Raw genomic sequence first — 11,939 nt, 5'->3', positions numbered from 1 at the left:
TCCTCATGAAGGAAGTTCGCAAGAAGCTGTGCCATGAATACAATCCATGAAATCTTAGCATTGTTTCTTTGAGCATACTTTAAGTCAATGTACTTCCTCTCAATAAATGTAAAACAGAAACTTGTACAGTGTGTAATAAAGGTACTTCATCAATTTGAAAATGGCAGATTTAATTCGGTACATGCCTTATTTATCTATTTTCTTAAGCTAAAATATTTCAAACTAAAGTTTTCAAAAAGTTTGCAATCCTATGTTTTGAAAATTAAAAAAATCAAACTAGAAATTCTCAAACAAAATTTTTAAACCCAAAAGTCAAACAAAAATTTAACTATTCAAAACAGTGATCAAAAATTTTAGAACAAAAAATTGAAACGTTTGACAGAATGTACACATATTAGAATTGAAACACTAGTGTTGAGATTTTCAAACTAAATTTTGAAACAAAAATTTTATACTAAAACTGCTATCCAAAATTTTCAAACTTATTTTCAAATCAAATTTTTTCGAACTAAAAGTTTAAAAGCAACATCTTGAAAGTATAAAATTTCGAACACCAGTTTTGAAACAGTTTTAAACTAAAAAGATCCAAAATTTTCAAAACAATGTTTTCCAAATTACACATTTTAAACTAAAAATTTAAAAATTAAATAGTGATAAAAATATATATAAAAATCTTTTAAACAAATTTGTAAGGATCCACACATTCAGCGCAAGTAAATGTTCCCACAACACGTCCTACTGTTACAAACAACACAAGCAGACAAGAAACTACAAGGATGACACGAAACCAAGAGGACGGAGCTCGAGGAAGAACGAACCAACAGGAGACCATCTATAAAAGCGCTGCCCGAGGAGGAACCAGAGTAGATGGCCCCACCCTATCGCACTCTTGATTATCCCATTTGGGGCCACCATGGACCATAGTGAATGAATCAGGGATGCTTTGGCCCGGGATTGCATCACCTATTGAAATTTTGCTTATGCTTATTCAGGGGCCATGCACGCTGGTGCGAATGAGTCAGAGGTACCTTGGCCTTGCTATGACGTCATTGAATTGGGAGTTTTGGATCAGATGTTATGATGATTCTTTAAAATTACTAAAAATATAGTCTTGATGATTCATTACGTAATGAAATAGTATAGGTTTACGAATGCTTTTAATTTTCCGTTCCGTTTTATGGCATAAAATTTGAAGATTGTTATATCTTTGATGAGATGGACTAACACTGGTGCAAATAAAATCTTTAGTTTTACGTCCCACAGTAATGCCGTTTAGGCTAAAGGAGCTGGTGACGATGAGAAATGAATGAAAGTATGGGAGAAAATTGGAGTATCCCGATCATAATGTTGCCCACTACAAAACTACTTTTGCGGGGTTTGAACCAGGGACCCCATACAGCAGAGGTGAACGCTCTACCACTGAGCTACAGCACTCTCTACTGGTATGAATGAATTAGAGGTATTTGGTTGGGGCTAATGTGTTTGTATGACGTCACTGAACTGGGATTTTAGCTTGGAGGTTATGATGGCTTCTTTCGTTCCCTTTTATGGGTATAAAATTACCAAAACAAGTTTGATCTCTTTCTTGATGATCTATTACATTATGAATTAGTAGACCCAGTAATAGTATAAATTAGTATTAGTATTAATATGAAACTCGAAAACTTTGGAGTTCCTTCGTGGCTAACCGGTTAGCGTATGCGCCTTTAACGTGGGAGGCCATGGTTCGATTCCCGGAAGGAGCTCATGCGGTTCGGATTTTACGTTAATTAGTAGGTTCTATTTTCGCTGCTGAACGGGACGTTAAACTCAACTGAAAACTTTGGGACGAATACTTGATTTTTGGTTAAGGTATGGTTTTCATTCACGGGACTTATGGGATTCGAACCACGATATTCAATTGTCAAAAAGTGTGTCCAGGAAAGCATACATTTATTTGAGACGCATAAAAGAGGGGGAGGGGCGATCCCGGACTTGGTTAACAATAATAATTTATATTGTATTCGTTTGTGGATTAAACAAAACTGTTGGAAAGATTTACAGAGCTTCTTTGTGTATTGACTTATAATCATATGTTGAAAAAGAATCGTCAACTATATCGTGTTATATATGCTTACGTATTCGTTGTCACAGTACTGTTTGTTTGAACAAGTACGGTGTTTAATTGTCAAATACTGTGTAATGGTTTACTTTGAAAAAGACATATTAATTCTTTGAGAAGGAGAAAAGGGATGAGATGATGTTATTTTGGACCTAGTTAGTACCTCTTGTTTTCGTCTGTGACGTCACATTTACGTTTTGCTTAAAACTAATTGGTTCATTGTAATAACGATTAATCATACTTATGTAACGAGATAACATTGAAGAGTTATTTCTTATCACAAAACAAGAACATATATGTGTAATGGTTTACTTTGAAAGAATACATTCATTCCTAGGGAAGGTAAAAGAGGGAAGTGATGAGCTGAACATAGTTACTAATTTTCGTTTCCGTTTGTGAATAAATAATAATGATGTCATGAGTATAGGCTTTTATAGGGCATGGGTACATAAACGAACACTAAAATTTCATGATTGTTGGGGTTAATTTGGCAGAACCAAAGTCATGGTCTCCAGAATTAATTTTACTATTTGAGCACCTAAAATTGCTAAAGACATAATTTGGGAAGGTTTCTAATCTCATGTATTCTCTTTATTACGTTATTGGCATGTACAGGCTAGATTTTTCAGTGAGCGCAAAGAGGGAATTGTTTCACGGTTAACCGTCAAACCTTATCCGGTTTTAACTATTCGATTAACACATAAACGGTTTTTAACTATTCGATTTACAAATAAACGGGTTTTAACTATTCGATTAAATTTTGAGTCTTTACAATTTTTCAGTTATTACAAAAGTTCAAGTGAAAATTTGAAACTAAAATTTCTAGAACTCAAAAGTTTAAAATAAAAAAATTGAACCGAAATTTTCGAATTAAAAGTTTCAACCTGTGTTAAACTAAAAAAATATAACGAAATTTACAAATCAAATTTTCGAACCTAAAATTTCAAACCAAAATTTTCGAACTGAAAATTTAAAGTTTCGAACAAAAAATAATTCGAAATTTCATACAAACTTTTTGAAAAAAAATAAGCAGAGGTTTGAAAGTGATCACTTAATTAGATTACACCTTAGAAATAAACGGTTTACAACAAATGAACGTTTTCGACTAATCAAAGTGTAAAATTAATGAATGGATTTCAAGGTCGATCTAGAAGTTCGAGGTAGGGATTTACCAATTTTGGGCATAGGTAACTTTTTATCAATAACTATCCTCTATTCAAGTTTTATAATCATAAAAGTTTATCATTTCAGATGACTAGAAAACTCCATATTTTAAAAAAACTAGCAATGATCTGTTTGGTCATAACTCATTTCATAGCCGTTTACTGATTTTAAAATTTTAATTGTCTTGAAGAAATATTTGGGACTAAGTTTTCTGAGAGATGAACCGTTGGTAAGCCATAGCCGAATCGAGACATTGATATTGCTTGAAATGAAGTTTAATCAAGTTTTATTTCATCAGACAGCCCTAACTTACGAACCGTTTTAGTGCAGTTTTGTTCCAGATCAACGGCCAGCCATAATCGGACTTTTTTGTATAATCTTGAAAGCACACAAAGCTTCTCAGAACGGTTATAGGCGTTACGCTACGTAAAAACCCGAATCCCTAGCACAGAACAAACATAAACGCATATTTCAAGACCTTGAATCGAACCTGGGACCGTTTTAAGAAAATGTTACTTACCACTGCGAATCTCATCCCGATGTGTTCAATCCATCCCGCTTAAGTGAAACGAACGTGTTAGAAAATGCTAAGATGTGCAAATTGTTTTAGGCTGACATTAATGATCTACTGCTCTTTCTCTCTCTCTCTCTTTCTCTGTCTCTCTCTCTCTCTCTCTCCTGTGATAACAAAGTACAACTCAAGATAGGTTGAATGCTTGGATTTCGTAATGAAAACAAATGCGATTTCCTGTGGCAAGGTCGGTTAAAATGATTTCTGCAAGTGTCAGCATCAGCTGTACTTCCTTGAGAACGTTTCATGGAAAGACTCACGAATGAAGTTTACGCATTGTTGTGAAATAGCGATCCTTATTAGTAGACACTTATCGCGAACCATAATTCAGAACTCTGGCGAGGGAAGAAATCAAACAATCATCACAAACACGATTTCAAGAAATCCTATTTCAGAGCACGAAGCATACTACCAAGATGACTGAACTAACAAAAATTCAAATGCTACATTCTTTATCTATGACGAAACTAAGTGATTTCAAGTGCAGAATCAAGATATCTTTGAATGGAAAATCAATCGCTTTACAGTATAATGCCGTTTCAAAAGCTTGGCTGGGTCGGGTTGAGAAGCGCTGTGGTAGGTAACCTTTTCTTAAAATGGTTCCAGGTTCGATTCAAGGTCTTGAAATATGCGTTTATGTTTGTTCTGTGCTAGGGATTCGGGTTTTTACGTAGCGTAACGCCTATAACCGTTCTGAGAAGCTTTACGTGCTTTCAAGACGATACAAAAAAAGTCCGATCATGGCTGGCCGTTGATCTGAAACAAAAATGCACTAAAACGGTTCGTAAGTTAGGGCTGTCTGATGAGATAAAGCTTGATTAAACTTCATTTCAAGCAATATCAATGTCTCGATTCGGCTATGGCTTACCAAACGGTTCCTCTCTCAGAAAACTTAGTCCCAAATATTTTTTCAAGACAATTAAAATTTTAAAATCAGTAAACGGCTATGAAATGAGCTATGACCAAACGGATTATTGCTAGTTTTTTATAAATATGGAGTTTTCTCTTCATCTGAAATGATAAACTTTTATGACTATAAAACTTCAATAGAGATAGTTATTGATGAAAAGTTACCTTTGCCCAAAATTGGTAAATCCCTACCTCTAACTTCTAGTTCGACCTTGAAATCCATTCATTAATTTTACACTTTGATTAGTCGAAAACGTTCATTTGTTATAAACCGCTTATTTCTAAGGTGTAATCCAATTAAGTGATCGCTTTCAAACCTCTGTTCATTTTTTTTCAAAAAGTTTGTATGAAAATTTCGAATTATTTTTTGTTCGAAACTTTAAATTTTCAGTTCGAAAATTATGGTTTGAAATTTTAGGTTCAAAAATTTGATTTGTAAATTTCGTTATAATTTTTTAAGTTTAACACAGGTTGAAACTTTTAATTCGAAAATTTCAGTTCGAATTTTTCGTTTGAAAAATCTTCATTTCATTTTTGTTCCAAAATTTTAGTTTTAACTTTCTAGTTCTAAGAAATTAGTTTCAACTTCTTTTGGTTCGAAAATTTTGATTTCATGTTTCGAAAATTTTTAGTTTACATTTTTAGTTTAAATTTCAGTCTGAAATTGTTTGATTTGAAAAAATTTGAAATCGGAATTTTTTATTTATTCTTTTTTGTTCAAAAATTTGTAGTTTTCCAAAATTTGTTTCGAAAACTTTTAATTCTAAAATTTCAGTTTGAATTTTTTCTTTGATTTGAAATTTCGAATTCGAAAAAAAATATTTCGTTTTTTGTTCGAAAATATTAGCATCAACTTCTCTAGTTCTAAAATTTGATTTCAACTTCTTTTAATTCGAAAATTGAGATTTCAAAATTTCAAGTTATAAAGATTTTAGTTTGACACAGGTTGAAACTTTTAATTCGAAAATTTCAGTTCATTTTTTTTATTTTAAACTTTTGAGTTCTAGAAATTTTAGTTTCAAATTTTCACTTGAACTTTTGTAATAACTGGAAAATAGTGAAGACTCAAAATTTAATCGAATAGTTAAAAACCGTTTATTTGTTAATCGAATAGTTAAAAACCGTTTATGTGTTAATTGAATAGTTAAAACCGGATAAGGTTTGACGGTTAACCGTGAAACAACTCCCTCTTTGCGCTCACTGAAAAATTTTGGCTAAAATATTTTGAGATGATTTTAACTAAACCGTCAATGTTATTTAAGATATAAATTACACGTACTAACACCAAGTCCAAGAAGGTAACCTTAAAGTATCATGGTTCCCTCTTATCAAAAAGCTTAAGAGGAGTGCATTAAGGTACGCATATTCTCATTATATATAAATAAAGTGACAGTAAACTCTACTTTGAAGAGCTCACACAACGTCTATGTAGAGCATAAATCCAAAACAGCACAAAAATTTGTTAATATCTATCATATAAGCCATCATCGAGAATCAAACTCATGACCTTCGGAAATTACATCTAGCCTGTGCATGCCTATAACGTAATAAAGAGAATACATGAGGTTAGAAACCTTCCCAAATTATGTCTTTAGCAATTTTAGGTGCTCAAATACTAAAATTAATTCTGGAGACCATGACTTTGGTTCTGCCAAATGAACCCCAACAATCATGAAATTTTAGTGTTCGTTTATGTACCCATTCCCTATAAAAGCCTATACTCATGACATCATTATTAGTTATCCACGAACGGAAACGAAAATTAGTAACTATGTTCAGCTCATCACTTCCCTCTTTTACCTTCCCTAGGAATGAATGTATTCTTTCAAAGTAAACCATTACATATATGTTCTTGTTTTGTGATAAGAAATAACTCCTCAATGTTATCTCGTTACATAAGTATGATTAATCGTTATTACAATGAACCAATTAGTGTTAAGCAAAACGTAAATGTGACGTCACAGACGAAAACAAGAGGTACTAACTAGGTCCAAAATAACATCATCTCATCCCTTTTCTCCTTCTCAAAGAATTAATATGTCTTTTTCAAAGTAAACCATTACACACTATTTGACAATTAAACACCGTACTTGTTCAAACAAACAATGCCAACAATACTGTGACAACGAATACGTAAGCATATGTAACACGATATAGTTGACGATTCTTTTTCAACATATGATTATAAGTCAATACACAAAGAAGCTTTGTAAATCTTTCCAACAGTTTTGTTTAATCCACAAACGAATACAATATAAATTATTATTGTTAACCAAGTCCGGGATCGCCCCTCCCCCTCTTTTATGCGTCTCAAATAAATGTATGCTTTCCTGGACACACTTTTTGACAATTGAATATCGTGGTTCGAATCCCATAAGTCCCGTGAATGAAAACCATACCTTAACCAAAAATCAAGTATTCGTCCCAAAGTTTTCAGTTGAGTTTAACGTCCCGTTCAGCAGCGAAAATAGAACCTACTAATTAACGTGAAATCCGAACCGCATGAGCTCCTTCCGGGAATCGAACCATGGTCTCCCACGTTAAAAGCGCATACGCTAACCGGTTAGCCACGAAGGAACTCCAAAGTTTTCGAGTTTCATATTAATACTAATACTAATTTATACTATTACTGGGTCTACTAATTCATAATGTAATAGGTCATCAAGAAAGAGATCAAACTTGTTTTGGTAATTTTATACCCATAAAAGGGAACGAAAGAAGCCATCATAACCTCCAAGCTAAAATCCCAGTTCAGTGACGTCATACAAACACATTAGCCCCAACCAAATACCTCTAATTCATTCATACCAGTAGAGAGTGCTGTAGCTCAGTGGTAGAGCGTTCACCTCTGCTGTATGGGGTCCCTGGTTCAAACCCCGCAAAAGTAGTTTTGTAGTGGGCAACATTATGATCGGGATACTCCAATTTTCTCCCATACTTTCATTCATTTCTCATCGTCACCAGCTCCTTTAGCCTAAACGGCATTACTGTGGGACGTAAAACTAAAGATTTTATTTGCACCAGTGTTAGTCCATCTCATCAAAGATATAACAATCTTCAAATTTTATGCCATAAAAGGGAACGAAAAATTAAAAGCATTCGTAAACCTATACTATTTCATAACGTAATGAATCATCAAGACCATATTTTTAGTAATTTTAAAGAATCATCATAACATCTGATCCAAAACTCCCAATTCAATGACGTCATAGCAAGGCCAAGGTAGCTCTGACTCATTCGCACCAGCGTGCATGGCCCCTGAATAAGCATAAGCAAAATTTCAATAGGTGATGCAATCCCGGGCCAAAGCATCCCTGATTCATTCACTATGGTCCATGGTGGCCCCAAATTGGATAATCAAGAGTGCGATAGTGTGGGGCCCATATTACTAACCAGCCGTCCGTTTTACTTCTGATCAAACAACCAACACCCCTCCTGAGGTCGCCTGGGATAGGGAGTTCACCGTTACCAAACCCGAGGTCGCTTTTGACTACAAAATCCTAACTACAACCAAACCTCGCGAAGCTGGTTTGTTCTGAGGAGGTTTCCCGCAAGACTCACCTAAACCCTACAGGTGCTCTGGATGCTGCTTTGGGTAAAAGGGACACCGTGCAAAACACCTTTCTCCTTAATCTTGGTCGCTTAGAAAGACAGATTTAACTAAATTGTTCTTTATAAATTCAAAGAAATTTGTATTTAAATTTTGTAATAAAATTGGTGAAGGGGAAACAACCGGACCGTTATTGACTCTACCTCAAAGACCTTACAATATATAAAGCAAAAATTTGAAAGTCATCATTCAAATTGCATCAATAATAACTTACAACTAATCAACCACTCAGATTGTACTAAGAATAAGTCTCCGGTGGACAAGCCATCACATTGCACCTTCGAGGATGAGTTATGACTAAAGTGCAAAGTGATGTTGCACATCAATCGATTTATCAGATATCAAGATTTTAAATTTTAATTTTAGCCTACAACTCGTCCTAGTGTTCAATGTGTGAAATTATTATTTACTTCAGCATATTCCTATAAGGTTCAGGTGCACAGAAAAGTGAAATTTAAAGTAGAGATTAACCAATCAGATTTCTTAGTTAACTTTCCACCAATGACTTTAGGCTATGAGTTGTGCCTAAAGTTCAAAGTGTAAAATTGAGATTAAAAGAACTTCAAATTTTGGTTTCTAGCAATTTTATACCCTTGGAAAGACAAAAGTTGATAATTCCAATTTACCAGGGTCCTAAAGAACAATTAAGGTTTTTAAAATTTAATTTTGACAAATCCAATTTTTAAGGGTGAGTCAAATGTACTTGCCCGAATAAAAGGCAATGGTACCTTGTTACAATCTACCTTAGTAAACATTAAGCACAACATACAGTTTTCGTGTCCATACTTTAAAATTTACCAGATTTTATCACAATTTCCAAAGTTAAGGGTGTATATCCCCCAAAATTTAAGCGGAGTGCATTATGTATCTAACCAGGGATGATATCGAAACTGCACCTTGAATTAGGAGACATTCTATATATTTCCTGATAGGACTTCTCTAGCAAGTTCCAAAACAGGTGTTCGTTTCTTGCCCGGAAGTGACCCCGCCTTTGCAGGGGCTAAAATATATAGAACATTTTGACCTATTTTCTATAGCAGGCGACCATAAAGTACGTTGCTACTCCTAAAAGTTGAAACCTATGCTAAAACGGCAAAACACCTGTTTCATCATTGTAAAAGCATAATTTAACGAAGTGAAAATATTTGCCCCAGGGTCTCCGCAGGGTCCCAGGTGGGGTCCAACTCAAAATTGGCAATTGAAAAGATGGGCAAGCAGCATATCGTTTGAAAGCTAGTGTTAAAAGAAAAACGATAACAGAAGTCTCACAGCTCTAATCCAACTCTGTGCGAAATGGAGGAAGATTCAAAATTTGAAAACAGTCTGCAGCTGACAGTGCATGCCCACCACTAGAATTCCAAAACTGTGGTACAGGTGTCAAAATTCTAAAACACGTGTTTCATTATTTAAAAAGTTCTATTTATCGAAATGATAATATTTACCCCAGGGTTCCCGCAGGGTCCCAGGTGGGGTCCAACTCAAAATTTGGCAATTGAAAAGAGGGGCAAGTAGCATATCGTTTGAAAGCTATCCCGCTACAACTTACCGACAGCCCGTCTGGTAGAAGTGATCTGGAAACCTCTAGACCACGTGGCTGTTTTGCATTTACAAGTGTCGTTTTGATGTGAAGAACCACATAGTTTGACATTTGTTTCAAAGCTTTAGGTGTAAGAGGTGGTCATGAACCTTAAGATTCAGCATGTAGACGTAGTGTAAACACCCTACCATTTTGCACAGGATTGGCGTAGAGACGAAAGATCGGTTCCATACGCTGTCTGTTTTGAGAAACTTTGAAAGAAAATACTACTTAACCCATTTGAAAATGTGTAGTTTGACCGCTGCCCGCATATAGGGACTCGAAAACATGCGTTTTCATTTCTATACATTGAACGTTTGCAATGACGAATTTAGAAAGCCAGCAACCCTGACTTATAGCCTGTGATTAGCTTGAATGAAAAGTTGTGTTAGTCAATTTGCAATAACGTTGACTTACATCTAGAAAATTAATTCTCTAGATTGCAAAGACGGTTCACAAGCTCATCAAGTTGATGTTGACAAACTCTGTTCTCCAGGACATTACAATGACCGTAGTCGATTATGTTACGTTGGAAGATAATCCTCAATTCCAGCCCTTGGACACGACATCAAGTCAAGAAGGAACTGCTTCGGGTACCGAAGGCGATCCTGATTACGACTGCCTGGACCCAAATCCTTCTCAGGAAACCGCATTTTGGAGATCATGGAGTGAAGCGAAATTGAGGAATACTGTAGCAGCTTATAACAACGCGTCCAGTGGTCGCAAACTCAAGGATGCGAAACGTGTAGCAAGAGTTGACATCTGTACAAGTGACATCATTCGCATGAAACTATTCCTGGACAAGGCATCCAAGCGGACCAAGCTAGCAGAACTCCGAGAATCTCAAAGCATGGTGCAAAAATCAACGCGCTGCTCCGAATTTTTTTCAGGATTACTGAAGAAGGCATTGCCGTGGAAGCCTTAGAAAAATCGCGGAAGCTAGGGGTTACTGGTTTCAAGGCATCCGCCGACTATTGAGAGAAATGAACTGGGGTTCCAGGAAAATCACAAAAGTCATGACAATGGCAGCCAGAAAAAAAGCACTGGAACGTTCAAACGAATTTGACAGCTACATTCAACAAATCAAGCGGGAAATTGAAGAGGATAACTACAACCTTGATCAAATTGTGAATCTTGATCAAAGTGAATTCAATTATGAATTACAAACACCACGAACTCTAACTCAACGTGGAGCAAAAAATGTCGAAACTCAAGTAAGATGCGAATCAAAAGTGACACATTCTTACACAGTCCAGGAAGCGATTTCGGCATCAGGAAAGCTCGTGGGCCCGACTGTCATTGTGTTCCGCGAACCATCCGGGAAATTTGGATCTAGGGTCCAATGGAAAATTCCTCAGATCCCTGGAGTCATGATCAGAGCAAACAAGTCAGGAATGATGACAAAGGCAATATTCAAGGAATACCTGCCACATCTTGTTCGAGACGTTGGAACTCCTTGTCTTTTGTTGAAGGACGACGCAGCCATCATGAGAGATCCGGACTTGTATCAAGAGTGTCCTGACTTACATCCAGGAACAATCATTCCCGGCTGTACTTCCTATGGACAGCCATTCGATATGGGATATATTCTTTACAGAAAAATGATAGTGAAGCGTGCCCACAAGCATGTTCGGAATGAAGGACTTGGAGACAAGCTAGACATGACAAATCGGTATTCCATTGCTGACTTGATTGGGGTAACACGAAATCAGTTGGAATCACCCAGATTCTAAGATATGATCAAGTACGCTTTCGGCAAATGTGGATACATCGACCTAGCTAATGATTTTAGTTACCAGTCAGTGAGACTTGTCTTTCAGTTTCCATACAAAGAATGCAGCTTTCTTGACATGTTCGATTCCGGACGACGAACACTGCATGGAGAAGAGTTTTATTCAGTGCACTTGGTGTCTCCAACCACTGTGCTTTTATAACTTCATCATGAACAATAGCACGGCCACACCACTCCATGAGACACTCAAGCCTCACTATCACGCCGTAGAGTGAT

This window comes from Thermobia domestica, chromosome 4, assembly GCF_964235325.1.
Source record: "Thermobia domestica chromosome 4, izTheDome1.hap1.1, whole genome shotgun sequence".
NCBI classification, from domain to species: domain Eukaryota; kingdom Metazoa; phylum Arthropoda; class Insecta; order Zygentoma; family Lepismatidae; genus Thermobia; species Thermobia domestica.
This window is presented reverse-complemented; position numbering follows the sequence as displayed.